Raw genomic sequence first — 26,188 nt, forward strand, 5'->3', positions numbered from 1 at the left:
AGTCGTGGGTAAGTATATATTACCCTTTCATGTTCCTGATTTTATCATCATCATAACTTTGTTTGGTGAGAATATTCAAAAGAAAGATCTTTTGATATAATTTTACTTCTCTCACAATGTATAGTTAAGGTTCTTTATTTTTGTAAAAATCTAAGATCATTAGACTTTAACCGTCTCTGTCATGTGCTGCACTAAAACAGAACGTGACAAGCTAAATTAAAACACAAAATAAATCACGCAAATAAAAAGTACCATCTATATAAAGACAGGTAAAAGGGTTAACCAGCTTTAGTTAAATTCATGCTAGAGAATCTTGAAACATTAGAAGATAAAATATTCAATATGTTGAGATATCTTTCATTTGAATTTAATGTAAGATCTATGTTCTATCTATCTATCTAGGTTTGCAGCTGTAGACACATACAAACTGACTATATCTCAAATGTGGAATACAAAAATATCTAACATTCTACAAATTCCATCCCCAGGTGAGTCCAACAGTCCTTTAAACATCTACAATTGTTTAAAAGCATCAAGATAACCATGAATAGTCTTTAGATTACCTAGGAGAGAGGGGAATCACCTATGACAAGCTTTCTTCTCTATTTTATATACACTATAACTTCTCAGCTGTTGCTCTTTAACATTAGGCAAACTGTCACATATCCCCCTGCTGTAAGATTGATAGCAATAAACTAAAAAGCAAAAAAAAAAGCACACACACACACACAAAAGAAAAACCAAGACGACTATCTTAATGAATATTAAATAATGCATTGTGGAAACTAATAAATCATGAAAAAATACTAAGTGCATTGCTCCTAATGAAAGGGATCATTATTGTTTAAATTGAATTAACTTTACAGATTAGTGAGGCTTAGGGACAATTTGCTCAAGTTCCCTTACAAAATAAACAAGGGCTGGTTGCCACGGGTAACACCCAGGGGTCTGAGCTTCTCAGAGGCCCAGCGAGGCCTTTCGTTCTGGACCAGTGTTGGCAAATTGCCAATCAGACAAGGCCCGCGTTGTTTCTGATAGCGGGTTGAGATCGGGAGGTGAGAGGCAAGGGGGTCAGTGTTTGTTTTCACAATCAGTTTGTATTTGTTTTCATTAGATGTGAATTCCAGGCTGATATAAAACTGGAGGGGTTTTAAAGACATGGTGGTTTACTGACTGTGAGAGCAGCTTCTTGCAGGGTGGGCTTGTCAGTGTGTCTTGGTGGTTGGGAATGATTGGTTTATGATACAAGTTTCCAACAGTTTCAAGTGAATAGGTGCTACAAACTGTATTTAAAAGAGTTATTTATTAACATTGTTTAGATGGTATCAGGGGCGTTTTTATTGTGGGCTTGTAGGGTTTGGTCTCCGAAGTAATGCAATCCAGGTTGGACCTTGCCACCTGGATTTCAGTGTATTGTAATGTGCAGTAACGACGTTAGCTGTTTTTGATTTGGATATTTGTGTTTTAGGACCAAAGTAGAAATTACATAAACACTAACATATCTTGACTTTCCATAATGATTATCCATGCTTTAACACTAAATCATAATAAAGAAGCATATCAGCAAAAGTGTGTTTCATAATGGCTACCGGTGCTGCTGTTATAGGAAGTTTTTATTTAATAATAAAAGCCTGTTTGAGGATGAAGCATTCTAAAAAAATAAGTAATAATGTAACAATAATTTAAAAAAAAAAAAGTTCACACTGGTTGAAACATAATGGATTCTACAGTAAAAACCACAGATACAAATACTCAAGCTTAAAATAATGTTTTCCTATTAAAGAGCATTCTGAAGATGACACTTAAACTTAATTAGAGCATTAAAGGGAGGACAGTATTTCTTCTGTCTTCTTTGCTCTCTGATCGCTAACAAGTCTAGCACACCTTTGATCATGTTGTTTACACCTTATTATGGGAACCTGCTTACATTCTATACCGTGCCAGCGCTAATGCCTACTCTCTTTAGATATAGGATAGCTGAGGTTTGAGTAATTTTATTTATTTTATTTAATAAAAAAAAAATTCAGCATGTGACCCTTGAGATGCTTCATCTCATTTCTGGTGGAAAACAAGCAGGTAGAAAGCAACAGACAGCAAGCAAACAGTATCAAAGGATATAAAGCTTTAAATTAATTAGGAAAATCCATAAAATCTCTAAAGTTGTCTCAGATTCTTGACTCTAAAAGAATCACACCCCATGGGAACCTCAGCAAAATGATTGAATGTTACTAATCAAATGATCTGATCACACTCATACATATAACATAATATATGCCCACTTCTCTCATAGTCTCTCTTAAGTTTTCTGTGCTAAATTAGGTCTAAGTATGGTTGTTTTCCTCTTGATTTTCTCCTGGGCTTGGGTGGGATTCCAATAAACAGAAGGCAGTTGCTACTGAACACAAGTCAGAGAAAGCATAGTATTTCTGATTTGCCTTTTCCACAGTCACACAGTGAGCCAGCAACCAGAATATGGTCTTCAGAGTGTGATTGAATTGGAATTGATTCTAAACACAGAAACTGGGAATAAAGCTTCAGAAATCTCAGCCGAATGAAGCCATGAGAAAAAAAAAAGTTGTATCTGTTAGCCCCATGCACCACAGAGATAACATGGACACAAACAAAGGAGATAGCTGCTTCCGCATCCAGCGCTCAAAGAATATCATGGACACTTGCAGAGCTTTTTGAGATGTTATAGTAATAAAATAATGACTTGGATCACATTATTGAGGAGTTTGGTGATAAAACGAGTGATCAGGCGAGGATTTATCAGTATGCACGTCTATAAAGAGGTATGTGAAAAATACAACGAACAAGGGGTGGGGCTTGGCTGGAGACGCAGTTCTGAGTGTCCTTTTGCAATTGAGTGCCTTCAGTGCCTGTTTTACTCTGAAAAAATATATATTTTAACAGTGGGTCTAAATTAAACAGCGCGTGTGAAAATAAATTGGACCTGAAGCGCCTGACAAGCGCTCAATAAAGGGGTTCAAATGTAATTACTAATCAATTAATATTTCCCACTCAATTCCAACAAAAGAAGTATTCCTCTCTTCATTACCAGCAAACACTCAATCATACATTTCAAGGTAACATTAAGTAGACACATGTTTTGACTAGTGATTTACACATTAAATACATTGCAACTCTAGCGTGCATGGGGAAAGGCCGCAGCAGGGCTGGCAGGTGACATAATCACACACAGAGACATAAGCCCGATATGCGCTCCTTGCAAAGGAGTCGGCTCTTTTGTCAGCGGTATCGGTGCTATGCTTTAGTGCCAGTGGTCCCTGGTTCGTGCCCAAACTTCGCCTGTGTGTGGATTGCCTTGCCTTGTGTGATGTGCCTGCCTGCATGAACTGAGATCTCTACACAACTATGCATAATAACATTGTAAGTACACATATATTTACTATGTAACTACTATGAAAATACACAGTAATTAGAGACACATAAAGTTTAACCATAAATAAATAAAGAGTCTGAGTTGTTTATTTCTGGTTTGGTAACTTTATTATGTACATGGTTTTCCTTTCTGAATACATTGTGTTAATACAGATTTGCAGTAAAGAGGTGTGAGAATCTAGCCTAGGGTAGTCAATCTGTTGATAAAGGCATTCGCCAGCATGTCTTCTGGGACTTCTCCAAATGAAGTTGCATGTGTAATCTTCCCCAATATGTTCTAGATAAAACTGTGGATGGAAATATTGTGTATTCCCAGGACATTTAACTTCCAAAGAAACAGGACAGAATACATCTGTAGATCATTTAGCTGTGCGGCACCCTGGTGTGAAGCCCTCAGAGGCATTAACCATGTTTAATCTTATGGGCTAATGTTCTCTGTAAACAGCATATAGTAAAAAGCTTTTTTCTTGCTGTTTTCCTCATTTGTTTGAATCATTTTCACTACTTTGAAAATTGTTGTATTTCTAGAATACTATCAACACTCCTATATGTAGACATGATATTATTCTAGCCTTAGGTAGATACAGATTATTTTAAAGGTATGAAATCAGTGGGCAATTGAATAGTTGAGACTATGTACCGTATGTTAGAGTGTATTAAGTAATGTGGTTCTGAGAGGTTCCATGTCAGTACTGTTTTTTTACATGACCACTCAGATGTTATATAGATAGATGGGCCCCACAGAGATATGGAAGCAATGCTCGTGTTCATGTTCAGTTCATCTTTGCTTTGTTTACCTTTGCTTCCGATTAAGCAAGAGATTACAACAATAATTTATTTTCAACAAATAAACACAAGTCAGTTTTGTTCTGGTTCTATTGTAGGTCACAAAAAGTGTAAGCAATTCTTCCCCAGCTGTTCTTTTTGTATGCATTTTTCAATGGGGAAAATTGACTAGAAATGTCACCTCCAACTTCAACAAGTTACAGTGTGAAAGCTGGAAACCATGCAAACCACAAGCGATTGTCTGAACTGTTATGCAAAAGCCTTGCTGTTCTGCATTTGTGGTTGTAGAGCCTGTAACCTCATCCCATATCACCAAAGGCACAGAACTCCTGCCCATTAGGCAGGCAGGTTTCATGTTTTTCTTTGAGGGAATTTAGTGCACATGAATGATTGGGATAATAGAACGGTCTCCAGTCAGGGAGTGTGCCAGCTAAAGCCATAAGACCTTTCCAGCATACTTAAATCCTGACCTGAAAACTCTCTAAGATATTCAGCGCAGGCCCTTCTTTAACCAGAAGCTGACAATTGTGCCAAAATGTGTGGCTGGTTTTATGTGTCTTCTGGGGAATAGGTTCAGAACACCAAAGTCATTTCAATTGGATTATGTTTTATGTCTTTAAAACTTTTAAACCCCAATGAATGACAAACTCTTGATGCACTGGACTTTTGTTGAATTTTGCAGAAGACACCGCTACCTTTGTGAGCTACAGTAGAAACCCCTTTCCTTCTCACAATGGGTCTTTTTTAATACTGCTTTGCATTGAGGTTTCAGATACATAACTTTTTTTTTTTCTTTTTTTTTTAACTTTTTTAAAGTAGAACAAAATGTGTTAGTGTGTTGAAAGGAGCCGAGGGATTTCTGTCAACTCATACCACTATGTATAGATTATTACATTCTTTTTAAAGACCTTTTTGGTGTGTTTTGGCCTGAAAGATGTGATTGCTAGCTAGAGTAGATAATTCCACTCCCTATGGTAGAAACAGGAAATAGTAATAACATTACAGGCCTTTTCCTTGACTTGTATGTACCATGCTTTTTTTTTTTGGTTTTTTTGTATTTTTCATCATTTTTTATCATGGAAAATAATAGTTGACTCAAAATACAGTTAGCAACTTTATACTGAAGGAATAAAAAAGACTGCTATTATGATACAGGAAATGTAGAACCATCCAATTACTTTAAAGAGAAGCTTAAATGTCTTGTTTAAATTGCTCCCGTTGTTGGTCCATGAGTACATCCACGGTGCCTGACAAATTACAAAAATTCCGGCATTTATATTTCTAAACAACCAAATATTCCAACAGTATCCTAGATGCTATTTAACCACAGGTTCCAAAGGTCATGAAATATTTACCATGATAAAGTTAATCAATCATGATATAATGGTCTGAACAGTCTCTAGTGTACTGGAGAAAATGTTTTTGATCCAATTGTGGTAGTGGTCCATGGTGAAAATCCCTAGACACGAGAGCAATCTCCTCCCAAGAAATGGTTGTGAAGCACTGCAATAAAATTTACATACTATATTAGCCTGACTGCAGGCACCTGTTTAAATCTGAATTGTGTTTCTTACTCATTCAATAATCTGTTCTGTTACTACTGGAGTGGAGAGGATCTGTCCATTTTCTCTTAACCCTCTATGGCAGTGATGCACAACATGAGGGTTCATTCATTCCAAGGTCTGGGTTCTTTGTTCCAGTTGTGATAAATATCTGCGAGGGGACCTTGGCTGTCATCCATCAGTGGAAGGTTTGGCTGCAGGTTCGATGAGAGGCCACGCAGTGTTTCAGGGAATTCAGCTTAAGACTTTTATTAGATCTAATGAGTTATGCATAACTTCCTTCCCTTGTGTAGCTCTGTAAGTCACCATGGATAAACATGAAACACCAGAAAGAAACAACTCTAACCCTGTTCACTACTCCTACCTGCAGCTTTTTTGGAACATTGACAGGAGTATGTCTGTATATTAGGGCTGCCAAGTGATTAAAAAAATGAATATCGATTAATCTTGAGATTACATTTTGTTATCTCAGTTAATCTTGGTTTTAATCGCATATTTAATACTGCAGCGATCTCATTTATGCTATTATTATTATTATTATTATTATTATTATTATTATTATTATTATTATTATTATTATTATTATTCCAAAAAAACTACCCAGTATAAAAACTCTGTTTTCCTATTTCTGGATTATCTTTATAGTTTTATATTTATTTACAATCCAGCATGGTTGTTAAATTGTTTGAACCAACTGGTGAATCACAGTGGCGTTTATTACTCACCTTATTGCATTTAAAATGACCAGTTTCCTTTGCAGTTTCCTTTACTTATAAACTGATGGGTTTTTTTTTGTTTTTTTTGTTTTTTTTTTTATTGCTGGTTAAATAATATTATTAAGAAGAAGAAGAAGAAGAAGAAGAATTTAATTATTTTATTAATAACTTGAAGTGCCTAAATAAAACAAAACATTCACTGTGTGCCAGTTATATCCTCCATAACTGTAAATTAATATTGTTTAAAAATAAATGTGGTTACTGAAATAAAACAAAGCTACAATCTCAATGGATCTGCAGTCGATAGCTATCCAACAGCACATTATAGAATCGTAGTTCGCTTGAGTCATGGGTTTTCAGCGATCCTGAATTTCTAAAAGTGCTCAGTCGAAACTGACAGGTTTCATTTGTTGTTGTATTGTTGTTGTCTGTAGCAGAAAAACGACTAGAAATAGTATTTTGAGAAATGAAAACATGTTTAGCATGCAGGTGGTACAGCAGACTAGATGCACTTCTGTGATCCTGGAACTCACTCTGACAGTAGATACAAGCAACACTTTCTATCCAATGAACTGTCAGAAACGTTTTAAAAAATAAACTTCCCATTCACAAGTCCTTCAGTTTGAGTGCTTCTCTACATATTGTGGTTCCGTGACTAATTTTACATTCAAACACTGATGACACTCATTCAACCCTGGCATGTAATAAAATGGTACCAAAGGAAATTAATTATGGTATGCTAAGAGGGACAAGACCGGAGTGCAATTAACTTGCGTTAAAAAAAATGTATCTCCCTCAAAGTGAACGTATTAATTGTAGAAGTTAACTGCGATTGACAGCCCTACTGTATATATAAAAACTGAATGTTAAACTGCAACAGTAGAGCACACCTAACATTATACAGCTGATTTGTGTCAAAGCATACATAATAAAAAAGTAAAATATTGAGCCAAATAGAATTTTTGCACAGCATATTGTCAACACAATCCACCTTTACTGTTGGGTTAAGTTTTAATCACGTCCGAACAGGAAAACGTTCTCCCTTTTCTCTTGTTTCGGAATGCATATGGCTGCTGTATAACAACACTGATTCATAAAATGGTTCACTGAATAGCCGTTGCTGGATTTTTCCAATCAAATATTGGATTATAATCGGTTACTGGACATATCCCTACAAATAAAGACAGTGCTACTCTTTTAATACACTGTGTTTTTGCTTTCAGCCATCGACCCAGAGATTGTGGGGTATAATCATTACTTAAGGCTTTGATAAAAATGGTTCTCTGTAATACCTGAACACTGCCGTTCATTGTTGAGTAGTGTACTTTAGGAGATTAAACCCAGAGCCAGCTGTGGCCCAATGCTTTGAGGTTAATATCCTCTGTTTACATCTCATTAGTATGATGTAAAACTTGAAGTATGTAACAGTGATCAGACTGGGGCTTGCTAATCTTATGAGTGCTATGAAACAAGATTAGCACCTACCGAGCATAATTCAACAACAGCGAACTAGAAACAAGGGTGTATTGACAGGTTTGGCCAGGAAAAGTTTTTGACAGAAGGAATTCTACAAGCTTAAACAACTAATGTGCAAAAACCCACCTGGAAGTTTGTTTATGCTGTCCCACTGGGCTCTTGTACTGATCTTATTAAATGTTTGTATAAATATACCAGTCTGTCACGAAAAGGATTAGGCTTGGGCATGTAGAAAATCATAACAAAAGCAGTTATTTGACATTTTATAATAATAACAATAATACTGTATTCCTATTAATATGAAGTTACAGAAAGTGGTTGGAGACATACATGGCCAAAGGTCACACAGGTGGGGGGATGAACTACGCATTAATAACATTGTAATTATGTGTAAGTAGATATTATTTACTAAGTAACAAATAAGTAAATACACAATAATTAGAGATACTTAACCCTTAGCTTAGCAGTTCATTTATTCAGCGCTTGTCAGGCGCATTGGGTCCAGTTTATTTTCACACCTGCTCTTTATTTTACACAGGCTGTTTAAATTTGTTTTGTTTTTTTTCAGACTAAAACAGGTTTAAGGCATTGAATCGCAAAAGGACACTCAGAACTGTATCTCCAGCCAAACCCCACCCCTTGTTCACTGTATTATTCATATACCTCTTTATAGACTGATAAATCCTCTCCTGATCCCTCGTTTTATCACCAAACTCCTCAATTATGCGATCCAAGTCATTATTTTATTCCTATAACATCTTAAAAAGCTCTGCAAATGATAGTAATATTCTTTGAGCGCTGGATGCGGAAGCAGCTGTCTCCTTTGTTTATGTCTGTGTTATCTCTGCAGTGCATGGGGCCATGAGATACGTCCTTTTTTGTTTTGGCTTCATTCAGCTCCTATCGGTCTCACTCGGCCATTGAAAGGTTTTCTTGGCTTTTTCCAGAGAAAAAACGACCAGAGACCTATGCTTTACGTTTTTTTTGATGATGTCGGACCTGGTTCGACATAGGATCGCAAAGGGTTAAAGGCACTGCATAGCAAAAAAACATTGATACTGCATCTCCAGCCAAGCCCCACCCCTTGTTCATTGTATTTTTCACATATCTCTTCATAGTCGTGTGTACAGATAAATCCTCTCCTGATCACTCGTTTTATCGACAAACTCTTCAATAATGCGATCCAAGTCATTATTTTATTGCTATAACATCTCAAAAACCTCTGCAAATGTCCATGATATTCTTTGAGCGCTGGATGCGGAATCAGCTGTCTTCTTTGTTTGTGTCCATGTTATCTCTGTGCGATTTGACATTACTCAGCTTTTATGACTGCATGTCTGAAGCTCCAGTTGTTTACAAGTAACCCTTGTGGTTCACTGTTTGCGTATGTGTGGAGAGATCCGGTTTTATGGTGGCAGTTGATTTACTGTAGGGACCCAGTGGAGACAGCAGCATCTTTACAGTTAACCAAAGGGAAACCCACAACTGAGTCAATGACATATTTTCATTACTTTCACAAAAATAATTGGCACAGTCTAACTTTTTTCCGCTGCAGATGTTGATGTGTTATTGCACTAAAGTGATCTGCAGCTGATCCTTCTGTCAACCATACTGTATCTCTTACTTTTAGTCCCCTTTGTGTTCCACGTGGCTTTGAAAGTGTGTTTCCAAAGACAGAGTTCTCTTATTAAAGGATCCACAGGCCCTCTTTGCAGAAGTTTAGAATAAAGGCATCACAGTAATGCTCTTCAGTTGAGTTGAAAGTAAAGCATATTCTTATTATTATTGTTAGTCATCATAGTACATATGTAGTTCTATCATGTCAGCACCGTATTTTCGTTTAAGTATGCACTGGTGAAAAGGCATTTTGGCACCGATTTCTATCTGAGTTTTATAGGAAGTTGCAATTTTAGTTTTACCAGTGTTTGCTTGGGATAATCAGCCTGGCAAATTTGGCAAAACATGTTGTTTTCAAACCAGAATTGGCAAGGAATTAAATTAAAGGGATATAGAGTCAAGCTTCATATCGTTATTTATATCTCATGTTCCGTTCAAATGCGTTTTTTGTTTGTCCGAATAGAGATGATGTTGTTTGAAAATGGAGGGGTCCTGGAGGGGTGGTGTCTTTATTATTTTGTGACTGATTTTAAGGTTAATTAGCTGAAGTGGTTCTTTTGTTCACTTTTTATAAAGAACATTTTAAACACATATTTTTAAGATCCTTCTGTTGGCTTTTACCCTAATACATTCCTGGGAAATGTTATATCAAATAATAAACACAAATAAAGGGCTTTGACTATGGAATTTACTAATATCCAGTTCTCATAAAACTTAATTTGAGCATTCCTAGGAAAACGTATTGAAGGTTTTGACACAGTACTAAAACCTGATTGACAGAGTAGTTAAAGGAAATACAAGTACCCTGGTCACTGCTCTGATGAGTTTAATTAAACTTGCCATGGCTACAATAGTTACAAAAAATGCAGATTGGTTACAAAAAGATATTACAGATACAGTGCTACGATTGTGATTACATACTTATTAAAAAAAAAAAAAAATCAGAAGTGACACAGAAATTCATAAACATCCTGTACTTCTGCAAAATGAACCTTCACATTTTTATACTTTTGTGTACGACTGTTCTAATGACTGTATACATTTTATTTATATAATATTTTATTTATTGTCTACATTGCTGTAGTTTAACCTACACAGCCTGCTGGCGGTTTGAACTTATCAATGATTGCTTCATAACTCAATGTATCTATATGTCCTATTATGCTGTGTTGTGAGTAAATTAACTTTACACAAAAACACACATTTCTAGTTATGAATGGAATCATAATACTTTAACCATAGTTCCCTTGCTAGAAATGCTATCATAAAAATAATAATAATAATTACGGTGTAAACATGAACATATTCACATGTGTGAATGCCAATGCATCACTGCAACAGTGATTGTGATTAAAAAGCACAGAATCAGAAGCTTGGTTTTCAATGCAAGAAAATAGCCAGAATACTCTGGCTTTGAAATCAACCCCAAGTCCCAAAACCATGATCCCCATCAGCATATAACACTGCTCCTTGCCAATGATTGGGATCACAGTTATTAATATATTATGACCATGAAATTGGAATAGAGGCCTCAACCAAGGGCAGGATTCTTGAATGCTGTGGTAACAAGTGGGATTCAAAATGGTTTCCATTTATGTTAACAGTTGCCAATGCTGTCAATGTAGTTTTGTGGGTGTACATGTCTAAAAATATTGCCTTGGACATACCAACACTGTCAAAACTGCTGTTTTGAATGTGAATGTAGCTGTGGTTAAACATACTTTACTTCCCACAATGTGCACAATCTTGTCTCTTTGTGTATGAGTGAGACAATATTCTGAGTGCTATCTAGCTTTGCGTATATAACTGTGTATGGTTTGGTGTCTTTGACATACTTGCTTAGTTACAGTTACCCATTTTATAAGCAGTTGCTGTTTTTGTTGCCTAATGGATTTGTTGTACATTACAGAAACCTCAAAACGTCTGTGCATAACCACGTTAAACAATAATTAGAAATGCCCACAGAGACTCTTATTGCCTAATTAGAGGTGAAGGAATCATAAACGGGATATTATTACACATAATGTGTGACACAAGGCTTTAAACAAGGAAACAAAACAAGCTGCAATGAACTGCAAATCAATGTCAATTTGATCATTTTAGAAAATCAGGTTGCAGGGGAACTTAATGCAAAGGAACATAAAACTACCCAACAGTGAAGCAGAGCAACACTGGTCATTAGGTAGCCGTTTTGAGTGTAATTGTCACATGCATTTTATATAGAAAGTCCTGTCTCCGCTGTTCTATCCCTGTGTTTTATAGCTATTGTCTAGCCTCCCTGGAATCATGTTAAGGGTGAAACTGAAATACCCCGTAAAGGTGTTCACGTCTCATAAACACAGGAACATTATCCATGTCTTGTTTTGCGAGTGTAGTTTTTGTTTGTCTGTATAACTTTTTTTTTACTTCTTTCACTTCCTTTAGCAGACCTGATCTTATCTTCACATTTGCCTTCTATGCTGCTCATACTGTAGGAAGCCACGTGTGATCAGGTTGGTTCCTATCAGCTGTAACGCAGGAAGGGAATATTGTGGTAGGATATACACTGTATGTCATATATATATATATATATATATATATATATATATATATATATACACACACACACACACACACACACACACACACACACACACACACACACACACACAAATAAAGAAGTTGGTCTAAATTTGTGCACATATAAAGCAGGAGAGACATGTACAAGTATGTTCACACATAACAATGTTCAATGTAAAACAGGTCAGCATGTGGTTTATTATTCCAAAAGCAGATCAGTAAACAGGCAAGGGTCAGGTAATACGTAGCAGGTTACCCACACAAAACAGGGTCAGGCAACACAAACTGGGTAATCAGAACAGTCCAGGGCAAAACTCACAAGTTTCAGTAACTAGGTCTCCCACAGGTTTTTCTCTCTCTCTCTACTTCTCGATCACAATGCTGTCTCCTACTCATTCAATATCTCATTGGGACTGTCCCTTTTTGTATCATACAAACACCCTGTCATTGAGACATCAGTTCCTTTCGTGGGGCTGGCTAAGAAATGCAGTCTCCCCGGGTCGGCCATTTTGTTTCCGGTAATGTGAGGCCATAGTTTGCCAATAAACTTGCCCTCATGTACCTCCTATTAATGACCATACCCCTTGTTCTGTTACAATATATAAACGTCTTAGACATGTTGCATTTTTCTACTCTGATGCATTATGAGCATCATCAATTTACTCAAAGCCTCCACTAGTATTTTCTACTATTATAACAATCTTGACATGCATAAAGAAGGAAAAACATTGAGTGAAATAGCTTGCATAATTTGATTTTCAAGGTGTGGTATCTGAAGCATAATCAACAAGTACAGAGAAGTATTATTGACAAACACAGGACTGCAAGATCCAAAAAGCTGTCTAACAAGGATGAACAATAGAAAGAAGACAAGCATTGAATTGACAACAGAACTGGCAGAAGGCACAGGTGTCATTGTCCATCCATCAATAGTCCAAATCACCATTGACCATTGTTCCATAGTCCAATTTCTGTGTTCTTGTGCATATTTTAGCTTTTTAGTCTTGTTCCCCTTTCTTAACAGAGGTATTCTTACAGCAACTCATCCTTTAAGTCTTGATTTCAAGAGTGACGTTCGAAGAATGACACCTGTGCCTTCTGCCAGTTGTGTTGTCAATTTAACCTTTGTCTTCTTTCTATTCCTTAAGGATATTATCTTCAAAGCAAGTAGGCATTTGGTGCAGATAGAGGGCAACCTTACTGCTCAGTGATACATTGACGAAGTACTTGAGGCAACAGTTTTTCCATAACTGCAAGCCAATCCAGAGTGTTGATTTTCCAGCAGGACAATGCAAGACCACATAGTGCTAGGATTTCCCCTTTTTCTGCTGACCTGAGTCCAATAGACCAGGAAACAACCACAACCAGCCAACCTTCGCCAGCTGACTGCAGCTGCACAGGAAGAGTGACGGAACATCCCACAGCAATCTGTCCAGAGGCTGATCAGATCTATGCGTCAATGCTGCCAAGATTGTGATAATGCAATTCTCCGGGAGGTCATACCTGATATATCTTTGTATTATTTTCATTTTGACAGCGTGTCACCTTTCATACTAAAAAGTTATCATGATTCTCTGATTTTTTAACAGACACTAAACAAACTAAAGATATCAAGTTTATTGTCTGTGATTGTTTGAAACTATAAATTCAAATTTTTGATTAAATTCAATTATATAATGTAACACCTATATATATATATATATATATATATATATATATATATATATATATATATATACACACACCACACACACACACACACACACACACATATATATATATATATATATATATATATATATATATATATATATATATAGTAACAAGCTGGACCTGAAGCTAGAGCTACCACCCTCTGTCGGATGGCTTTGGGACACTTGAGAAATGACTTATTTGCATACATCGGAGCAAAGGACTACGGGGAGGTACTTGCGCTGTTGTGGGGTTCCGTTCCCCATTATTATCCGAAATTATTAAATGTCATTGTGTTAAAATTAAGAATTTTATTTTCTGTTGTTGTTCCTGTGACCTTCTGTATCTGTCTGTGAAATGTAAGTCAGTCACCGTCATGTCGCTGTCTACTCCGTGCTGGCCCCTTCCCCTCTGTGCTCCCTGTCAGGCTTGTTTTCTTTCCTCAGTCTCTCTCTGCTGAGAAGATGTGCTGTCTTTTAAAGGATTGTTGGGAATTAAATAAAAAGCTCTTCTGCTAAAGATCTATTGTAGTCTCATTCATTGAACTGATGCAAGCAGAAATGCTACTCTATATATATATATATATATATATATAGAGAGAGAGAGAGAGAGAGAGAGAGAGAGAGAGAGAGAGAGAGAGAGAGAGAGAGTTCATTTAGATACCCCAGATATTATTTTTGACTGGAGATAGCTTGAAGTACACAGAGTTTACAGTAATTCCAGTACATGTTCCCAAACAGATCTCACATAATCCTATATGAAAGATACATAGAATGTTAAACACGTATTTAATTTTGTTTAAGTTTTTTATTTTTTAACTCAAACTCCCAGAAACAAGATGCGTTGGCTCACCTTTGAGTGCCAATCACTACTTTTCCAGTGACTGAAGTGTTTTCAGTGCAGACTACGTTCCTTCATATAACCTTCCTTCAAGATGACTGTAAGTGTAGCATTGCAGTATCTGCAAGGAGTGTTGAACGTTTCTTCATAAACAGCTTAAAATACATTTCCATTGCAAAAATAAATATGTTTACCATAATGTGTGTGTTTTTACAGATAGGAAAATCTAAGACATACAAAATGATGGTCTCATATGTATAGCGAGTGTATAAAACATTAGGAACACCTGCTCTTTCCATGAAATAGACTGACGAGGTGAATCCAGATGAAAGCTATGATCCATGATTGATGTAACCTGTTAAATCCACTTCAATCAGTCTAGATGAAGGGGAGACAGGTTCAAGAAGTATTTTTAAACCTTGACATGATTGAGACATGGATTGTGTATGTGTGCCATTCAGAGGATAAATGGGCAAGACAAAAGATTTAAGTGCCTTTGAATGGGGTATGGTAGTAGGTGCCAGGCAAGCCGGTTTGAGTGTGTCGAGAACTGCAACGCTGCTGGGTTTTTCACACTCAACAGTTTCCCGTGTATATCAAGGATGGTCAACCACCCAAAGGCCATCCAGCCAATGGCAGGCCAGTGGTCGAAAATGGCTCATTGATGAAATTGTCCAAATGAGGCTGACACGAATTGTGCAGAGCAACAGACAGGCTACAGTTAGTCAACTGACAGTCCAGTACAACATTGGTGTCGAAAGACCCATAAAAGAATGCACAACCCGTCGTACCTTGACACGAATGGGGTATGGCAGCAGAAGACCTAACAGAGTTCCACTTCTTTCAGCAAAACATAAGGAACTGCGGTTGCAGTGGGCTAAGGAATGAAAACAATGGACACTGGAGGATTGGAAAAATATTGCCTGGTCTGATGAATCCCGGTTCCTGCTGTTTCACACTGATGGGAGGACTAGGGTATGGAGAAAACCTCATGAGTACATGCATCCATCATGCCATGTGTCAACATTGCAGGCTGGTGGTGGTGGTGTGATGGTGTGGGGTATGTTTTCATGGGAAACATTGGGCCCCTTGATAAAAGTGGAGCAACGTTTGAATGTCACAGCATATCTGAACATCATTGACAATCAGGTGCATCCCTTCATGGCAGCATTGTATCCATCGGCTAATGGATTTTTTTAACAGGATAATGCCCCATGCCACAAGGCTAGGATTGTCCAGGAATGGTTGCATGAACATGACAGTGAATTCAGCTTACTGCAGTGGCCTACCCAGTCACCAGATCTCAATCCAATTGAGCATCTGTGGGATGAGATGGAATGAGCTATTCAGATTAGAGATCCACTACCAGCCAACTTGATACAACTGTGGGAAGCATTGGAGTCAACATTCCTGTGGAATGCTTTCGACACCTTATAGAGTCCATGCCCCGATGAATTGAGGCTGTTCTGAGGGCAAAAAGGGGTTCAACTCATTATTAGGAAGGTGTTCCTAATGTTTTGTACACTCAGTGTATATATTAGGTAAGATTTACTGGAATTATTTTGTTAGCACCATATACTTTAAGCAGGAAAGTTTTTTTTTAATCCACACATAGTCTTTATTTTATAAACTAAGCTTTAACCAAAACATGTATCACCTACTGCCGTAAAACAGTGGATCAGTGTTTAACATATAAAAGGATCATAAGTCTTAAGCATTTTTAAGAAATCTCATCTAAGAAACAAGCAAATCCTTTAATATGATATTATAAACACCATAACTATTCCAAAAAATATTTTAGGGTTAATTAACTGCAGCAAATTTAACTCTGTCGTTTACACATACGCATATTTATTGTGTCGAATTCACAAAGAGCCAAAAGTCAAACTAACATTCTGAAATTGCTTCATTAAACTGTACATTGCTAAAACAGAGCTCAACATTGCATTCAGTATCAGTACAAGCAATGCAGAATGGTCCCAATAAACTGTTAATCCAAAGCAAAGCTAATTAATAACGGCACTCAAAAAATGTATCATTGATTTTTTTTTTTATGTTTAGTGAATGTCTAGCTTGAAGAAAATGTACTCCCTTATAGTGCAGTTTAATTACTCAATATATTTTACTCCGTAGAGCTATATTTGCACTCCACACATAAATTTAGATAGACAGTAAATGGGTGTTGTCTGGATTTCATTATATTAACAAATGACTGAGAAACTAAAGAAAATATTGACTGCACTTACTTGGATGTTGATATAAAGTTGATTTAAGATGGTATTTTAGAATAATGTTTCATGTTGCTTTCACCTAATCTAGCAAAATCACCTTAAATTAACAAATCATGATGCTATCACATAACCCACCACATAGATTAACAGTTTTGCTATGTTTATTTTTATAATGTCTACATACTGTACTTGATTGATTCCTGAATCTTGATAACGTGTGGTTTGTCAGAAGTGTGGTACATTTGTCTCACTTTTTCTGAAGAGGAAACAGTTCAAATACCTTTACATCCTCTCCCATACACCAGTGGCAGGGAAAGACAAAGAACTGCCCCAGTGCAGGACCGTATTGTGGGTCCTAGCTCCCAAACTTGAATGTAACACTTGTTTATCAACAGCATGTCAAGTCAAGTGTTCCATATTTAACAATATTTAATTCTCAGAAGCTCTACATGTACTAAGAAAGGTTTCTATCACCTAGTTACATTGTATTTTGTGTGCATCTTTACACCCAACATTGCACTTTAATCACAGGCTAACAAGTGTAATCACCTTCAAGGAAACTCAGTTTAATTAAATTAAGCAATAGAACCCAAAGAAGAGGGCTTTATCGTCTGGTAAGGCCCGTCTTGTGTTGTTAAATGTCCTGAGCCAAAGGTGAGGGCAGGCATTTCACATAACCAGACAACAGGCCTTTTAGAAAAAAAAAAAAAAAACTGTTTGTTTTTTTCGTGATTTTATACAGCACTCATTTTTGTTCCTAACGAATACAAAAGTTTTCCTCATTATTCTATGAGTAATGCGGTTTGCTCAGAATACCATCTTAGGTCTCGTAGGTGTAGCCTTCGCTCGAGCGTCATCCCATCAGTGGGCGCTTTTTATGTATTTCCAATTGTCAAATAATAAAAAAAAAAGTTTACACCGAGCTATTCTTCAGTTCAGGTACCTCATTCAGAAAAGCAATGGTTTGCGAACTGTTTGTGAAACATGTAAGAATAAAAGTGCAGCTAACTTATTTTTTTATTTGGATTTGAGTGCATGTTCATGTATTTGTGTAAGTTTCAGTATTTAAGTTACTGTTGGTTCCTAACATTTATTAGCAAATTAAATTAAATAAAAATGTTAGTAATTCAAATATCTGCAGTATGTATTAATCCTGATCCTGTTTGTTCAGTAACAATGTTTGTTCATAAAATCAAATCCTCCTTCTGGTTTTAAAGAAGGCAATGCGACGAGCCTGTGTTGTTACTGTGATATGCTTAAATAAAGTTGCTCAAACTAATCAGACTGCGTGCAGTTGTTTGATTTCAACTCGTCATTCAAATCGGAGCTCAACTAGTTGCAATAGTATTGTGGCTATGGTATTGGAGCTGACAGCAATCCCTTTTCTCGATTATTTATTTATTTTACTTTATTTGCTGTACTAAATTTAAATAGATAGATAGGATATGAATTAGCTTTCATTCTGAACTTGATTTATACACTTTAACTGGGATCCCCATCTTGGTTGTAATTGAAAATAAAACTTCACACAGCTTTCATGCTGTTTTCTTACATCCATTTCCACATCTAATGGTGCAGACTCCCCTTTACTGTATTTAAATACTGTCTTAAAAATGTGTTTAAATGCCACCTTAAAGATAATTTTGATAGACCACAAAGGTCAATGTAAAATTATGCTTGTGTGGGTTTTTTTAAGGATCTCTCATCAAAAGTAATTAATCTGTCATATACATTTGACATGTTACATATGATTTAGATGCCTTTAGCAGTTAGAGGAGATGCCATTTTTGAAATGCAAAAAACGTTGTGAAAGTTTAGTGTAAATCTCTGTTGGGGCCCCTTTTAAATTGTATTGATGTGACCAAGAATGACTCACTATGGTTCTATGACACACGGTTCACTGTAAGGGGGGACTGTTTTGTGACATCTCAGCTTCAGTATTACGTTTTGTTTCTATTGGACTCTTTCAAAGAAATTGGAAATTGTGGCAATTTCCATCACTGGCGAAGAGAGTTTACAGAAGAGGGAGTTCTAGATGACCAGCCCTGCTATACAGCACAAGCAAAGTCTTTCAAACAAAGTGGTGTTTCAGGCAGGCAACTCCTCTGAACACGTCAAACAAGCATCAATCAGCATACAACCCATCCCAGTCAAGCTGGGGAAATAGAAACCTGACCCCTGATTGCAGCCTCAACTGGGGTTATGGGCTTGTCATCTCTGCCTCACCCAGGGAGGCTATTAAACTGCAGAGTGAAACCCAGCACTATGATTGCTATTGAGACTCACAGTGATACTGTATACTCTAGCTTTACTCTATGAATCCTGTACTGTAAGCTGCACAATACTGTGATTGTAAATATCTGAAGACACGTCTATGGAAGCAGTCAAAAACCTTTGTTTGTATAAAACAGAAATAATATAGGGAACTATTTAAAACAGCTTGCAGGCACAGATCCAGTCAAGTGTATTAACACATGGATTGACCATTCGGTGGTTTAATTTTGCAATATAAAAGGTGAAAACTAGCTGGTAAACAGGTGAAGGATTATTAATGCTTTTGTATGCCAGATGAACTTCTTTACCTATAAAATATTCTTTTCAGCATGAAGGGTTTTCCATTAGCATTTAGGGAGTACAGTAGTTAACCACGAATGAGGGTAGAGTAACCAGTGAGTCCCTGAGTGGGATGTCTGTAGCCATCCTCTTAAGTGAAATAACCACAGCACTCCATGAATGTTCATGGAGCACTGTGTTTATATAACAAGTGCACTGTATGGAAAAGGAGATCTGTTTAAACCGAAATTAAACAGCTGAATTCTGAGAATGACTTTCCTTAGATCAAGCACTGCTTAGCAATGTTGCTTAATTTTGAACACTGCAATGTCTTTGGGCTTACTGATCCAGGACTTGGGAGTTTCATAAGGTTACAAGATGAGCTGCTAATGCATTGAAAGAGACATGCTGTATACAGCACTGTACAACGACAATGAAATGGAACCCATTATCCAGTGTGCGGATCATCATGTAAAGTTAATGATTTACAGTAGATTGTGTAAATAGTATTCTTTTTTGTCTATGGTTTGTAATGTTGCCTTTTTTTACCCTCTTTTAGTTGTATTCTAATTGTCCTTTTTTTAAAAAAAATAAGGCATGGTTCCCCTGCCCTGTGTTGTATGGTGGGCAGTGCAACTTCTTGTGTATAGTTGCCTTTATGAATGGTCAGTACACACTTGGTCATCCAGTATTGACCCATCAGGGATTTTAACCAGCTTCTCCTTTCAAAGATAAAGCACCGACAGTAAGTATGTCTTCTGTTTACAATGTGGTGTTTGCTTACTTTAAACCAGGAAACAAGCATTAAGATGGAATGTCATGTTTTTCCCATGGTAGCTTTAAGACAACAGCACAGAATGTGGCAGCGAGAGACTTCAGAAGTTCTGCATTTGATAAACAATCATTAATATATGTTGAAACCTTGTGTCTTATTTAAAATTATTGGGCAAAGAATGTTTAAAATATACAGATGCAGTTGTCCATATCTGATTGTACTGAAGGCAATGAGAACATCTTGCTCTCCACAGATGTAAGTAACACAACTCTTGATAGACACACAAGTGAAAGCCCGTGCTGTGGTGTGGGGAGTTAAATTCACCCTTATAAATGCCACTCAATTTATGTCAACATGTTCCAGACCTGTAATTGAAGTATCGCTTGCCTCCTTCCTCTACCTCTTCAACTCCAGCTTGCAGATTGTCTATCGGAGAGGTGTAGGTAAATAGCCTTACCATAGTCTATCCTGCTGGCCTGGATTACTGGGGTCACTTCCTCTTTTCAAAGGGCAATTGCCACTTTACCTTCCCTGATGTGTGAGGCCAGGGGTCAAATGTATTTAATAATAATACTACTAACAGTAGTCATTGTGTGAACTGCATAGCAGACATGGTTTTGAACTCTGAACCTAAGGGTCGGTGTCCGATCCTCACTTTACCTTTCTATTATGTTAATGCCACTAAGGTACTCTTCCACTAGATCATTATGAATGATTGGTGTCTTGACTCTAAAAATTAATATATTGACTTATTAAACAAGGGTATGAAACACTTTATATGATGAGAAGAACTAAATATTATAGTTGTGTTAGGGTCTAGAACATGTGATTGAATGGGGGCCCTTGCTAAATGACCCTGTGTGTCTTCAGTTTTACTTACTAGTATTTGGAGCTATTTGGATGGAGCTTTGGTGTGAACATATAGTTTATTTCCTGATGAATCAGGGATCAGCTGGGGCCTTGTCTTTAACAACTTTAGTTGACACTTATAAGTGTAATTGCAATAGCTGTTGCACTTACATCCTTGAGATAACGTTTAAAAGAACACTTCATATCTACAGGGACACTCGGCAGCTCTTGGCAGATGATGTCCTTAAATTCAGCTAGACTTACATGGTATCCTCTGTTAAGCTGACTAGCTATCCATGTACTGTAGCAGACTCTGATAATGATATAGCCATCTAAAGTGAGTTTGTATCAGAATGCATGTCACAGATAGTTTGCATGTAGTTTAACTATAACTTAAATAAAATATTGTATGGGGCTCCCAAGTGGCGCTCCACTTGAGTTCAGGATGTGCCCTATAGCCTGAAGATCACCAGTTCAAGTCCAGGCTATTCCACTGCTAACAGTGGATGGGAGTTCCCCAGGGGCAGTGGAAAATTGGCCAAATGCCACCCAGGTGGGGAGGACTTAGGTCGGCCAGGGTGTCCTTGGCTCACCATGCACCAGCAACCCCTGTAGACTGGCCAGGCACGTGCAGGCTTGCATATAAGTTGCCAGAGCTGTGTGGTCCTCTGATATTGTAGCTCTGAGGTGGCTGCTTGGCAGCTCCTTATACCAAGTCATACAACTTGAAGCCTGTAGTTTCTTTTTGTTTAGTTCTTAAGAGTCAACAACAACTACATTTCTATCAATGGGGAAAACAATGTTATACTGGACTTTTTTGTTTACGGTTTTACTTACAATAAAATATGAGAATCACAGAGTCCTTGAATAAGTGTGCTGTTTTTGTAATAGGAGCACGCACACACACACACACACACACACACACACACACACTTGCACATCTAGAGAGTGCTGTAATGTCCTGTCCTGAGCTTATGTAATATAATCTGGAGGGGCTCCAGGGTGGAGGGAGCCCCTGACAGAGACTCACTGGGACAGGCCCAGGACTGCTGAAATGATCCTGGCTTTTCCAAGCCCTGTTGAAATGTTTATTTATAACTTCTGCTGTCTGACAGACACCTTGCCAATCAAAACACTTGAGGGGGTTTCCAACTGTTTGAGAGCAAACCTTTTCAAAGATTGATTTTCCCCTTCTCTCTCTTTGTGTGTGTGTGTGTGTGTGTGTGTGTGTGTGTGTGTGTGTGTGTGTGTGTGTGTGTGTGTGTGTGTGTTGGGGGGCAGGGTATTTAATACAAGCTGGGCCGTAAAATTTGTTTCAGAACAGTGGGCAATCTAGCTCCCATAATTCCATGCACAACCAATGTTTTGTAGATTGCATTCCAAGGAATATAATACCCTTAACCCTTTTACCAGTGCACGACTGTGACTAAAGGACTATATGGAAGAGACAGTGTCTGCTGTGTCTAATTGTGCATGACCAGGCTGGGGTGCTTATATCTCCAGTAGAATCTGGTCCGCATAAGAGATGTGCCACCATTGTTTTACAGAAACTTATCAAAGTTTCAATGAAAAGAAACATGAAATTGAATGACCAATGTTTCAACTCTTTTTCATTTGAAGACATTGAAAAAGACTTCTAGCCAGAATTTTTCTTTTAGTTTTTCTAAATGCGGTTTTTAAACTTTTCTGAATATAAAGTATCACATGTCATATCACGTGTGAACTTGACAATGATTACTGCGTGTTGATGGAGTTATTGTTATTATTTATTTATTTATTTTAAAAAACATCATACAAAATAAAGAATCATTGAAACAGGGAGTTTCCATTGCCTAAATTTAACCTAACACCAGAGAAATTGATTGAGCAAATGACATCCGGAATGACTAGTTGTGAGCACCCAACAAGTTTGTCAGGGTACTAGATGTTTAGCAACCCACTGAATAAAAGAGAAGGCCTTCCCACAGACACCTGACTCCTGGGAAATGTGACCTCTGATAGTGCTTTCTATAACTTGAAAATACTTATGGCTCTGGTATAAGATTTGCTCTTCAGAACAAGAGGTAAAATCTTGAAATGTCTGCTGGGATCCATGATTATAAATTATGCACTATCTTATCAAAGGGTTATTGACGATCACTCAAAAGACCATTTTGGCTTTTAAGAAAAATCTAAATCAAATCCATATTTAATGTGACCACCCTTTGCCTTCAAAACAGCATCAATTCTTCTAGGTACACTTGCACAAAGTCAGGGATTTTGTAAGCATATAGTCAGGTATATGATTAAACAATTATACCAAACAGGTGCTAAAGATCATCAATTCAATATGTATGTCGAAACACAATCATTAACTGAAACAGAAACAGCAGTGTAGGAGTAATAAAACTGGATGAGGAACAGACAAACTCAGTGAATACAAGGTGAGGTTGCTGAAGACAGTTTACTGTCAAAAGTCATACACCATGGCAAGACTGAGCACAGCAACAAGACACAAGGTAGTTATACTGCATCAGCAAGGTCTCTCCCAGGCAGAAATTTCAAGGCAGACAGGGGTTTCCAGATGTGCTGTCCAAGTTCTTTTGAAGAAGCATACAGAAGTGGGCAACATTGAGGACCGTAGACGCAGTGGTCGGCCAAGGAAACTTTCTGCAGCAGATGAAAGACACATCATGCTTACCTCCCTTTGCAATCGGAAGATGTCCAGCAGTGCCATCAGCTCAGAATTGGCAGAAAACAGTGGGACCCTGGTACACCCATCTACTCTTCCGAGAAGTCTGGTCAGAAGTGGCCTTCATGGAAGACTTGTGGCCAAAAAGCCATACCTCCGATGTGGAAACAAGGCCAAGCGACTCAACTATGCACGAAAACACAGGAACTGGGGTGCAGAAAAATGGCAGCAGGTGCTCTGGACTGATGAGTCAAAATTTGAAATATTTGGCTGTAGCAGAAGGCAGTTTGTTCGCTGAAGGGCTGGAGAGCGGTACATGAATGAATGTCTGCAGGCAACAGTGAGGCATGGCGGAGGTTCCTTCCAAGTTTGGGGCTGCATTTCTGCAAATGGAGTTGGGGATTTGGTCATAATTAATGGTCTCCTCAATGCTGAGAAGTACAGGCAGATACTTATCCATCATGCAATACCATCAGGGAGGCATCTGATTGGCCCCAAATTTATTGACAGCATGACAACGACCCCAAACATACAGCGAAAGTCATTAAGAACTATCTTCAGCATAAAGAAGAACAAGGAGTCATGGAAGTATACAGCACTGTATATATAATTTTTTAATGCATTTTAATTCTGGGCTATAAGGCAACAAAAGGTGAACATTTTGAAAGGGGGTATGGACTTTCTATAGACACTGTATATCGTGCAAAAAGATGTACACATTAAGTGAATTGTAACTATGCATAATAGCATTGTAAGTACACAAAACTGTAACTAATATGTAAATACACAGTAATTAGAGACAATTAATGTGTTACCAATTTTGGTTTTCCAGTATATTAATTGTGTTCACTTGTTGTGTTACATGTAATAGGACCCAGTAGCCTCACATTATGCTGCACATTGGAAACTATGCAGGCTCAGTTTGGGTATTATTTCCTGAACACAGCAAGTGAAACCTTGTACTTCCAGCAACCGTACAATGTTGTGACATCTGAGTCAAAGTGAAAATAAAGTCAATAAACTGAAACAGGTGGCTATGCTTACTGTCCCACTTCCTTGGAACTGTCAGATTACACAATTAACAGCTGAGTCAACAACTCCCATTTGTTTGTGCATTTGCAGTTTACAAAAGTCAATTAATACCGTGGAACCTGCTGTTGTGCCACAATATTTAGATGGCTGGACTATGACATCTATTTATTAACAGTCTGCGGAAAAAACAGAGGTTTGCTTTGTAAGCAATAATTTCAGACACAGTGGTCATTACCTGCTATATAGCTGATTGTGGCGACATTTAGGTTTCCTCAGTCTAAAACGATGGCACATAACAAAAAACGAGATTAGTCATCTGCAAGAAAGAAAAAAATCATCAAAAGATATAGATGCTATTATAAACCGAGCGGGAGGTTTTGCTTATGAGGACACTTTTTAAAGTGTGCTTTTAAGTTATATCTCTGACTGGATCATTTAGGCTGCTTGGAACTTATTTAGCTGTTTAAAATTAGTTTCAAGATAAGTCTTTAATAGCAGATCTGTTCTCTTATGGCCACAGACTTAAGCAAAACACAGATTACACGTCAACGTTATCTTCAGAATACAAATAACACGCTTATTTGTTCCGCAGGCAAAAGTGTGCATATTAAAAATATATTAGCAACACATTTAAATGTATGTATTAATGTCTGCCCTCAATAAATGACAAAGCACATTTGATGAATAATGGATGATGTTTAAAATATTTATAAAAGAAAGGGGAGATCGTAGCAAGTACTTTTGATATAAATAATGAAACAATAACAAACACAATCCCAGTAGCCCAATTAATTCACAAGTCAGAACAACGCTGCAATGTCTCCTCAGCATGCTTCCACCAGTGAATAGGAAGCAAAGCCTGTCTGATTTTCTATCTTTTTCCTTTTTCAAGGGATACACTAAACTCATAGAGTGTTTTTAAGTTAGATGCTAAATGTTTACTCATACCTGGAGCAGAGCTATAAAATGTACTTCAGACATGCACCTAGTTTGTCGCCATGATTACCTTGAATTTGTATGGAACTGTTATTGCATAATGCATTCAGAAGTTGTCCAAATTGTATTAACATGAGTATGTTAATAGCTTGTAATCTGAATGTCTGGGACTTGATACACATTTTTTTTTTATGTGCTGGAAGGAGACAGTATATAAAACTATATTCAACTTAAAACAACAGTTTAACTGTACTAGTACTGAGTTACCTTCATGATTCTAGCCACTCACACCTCTGCAAGCTTAATGTTCTGTTTGTAGATAATTAGCACACAACCACATCTCTTAATGTGACCATTACACACTTTATCAGTCAGGGGTGGATTCTACACTTAAGAGTAGTATATATAGTGAATCTCAAACCATTCCAACATTTGAAAACATTGAGAAATTATAATATTTCTCAAATAAAAACTACACAAATGAATAAATA

The sequence above is a fragment of the Polyodon spathula genome, chromosome 22, assembly GCF_017654505.1.
Source record: "Polyodon spathula isolate WHYD16114869_AA chromosome 22, ASM1765450v1, whole genome shotgun sequence".
Taxonomy (NCBI): Eukaryota; Metazoa; Chordata; class Actinopteri; order Acipenseriformes; family Polyodontidae; genus Polyodon; species Polyodon spathula.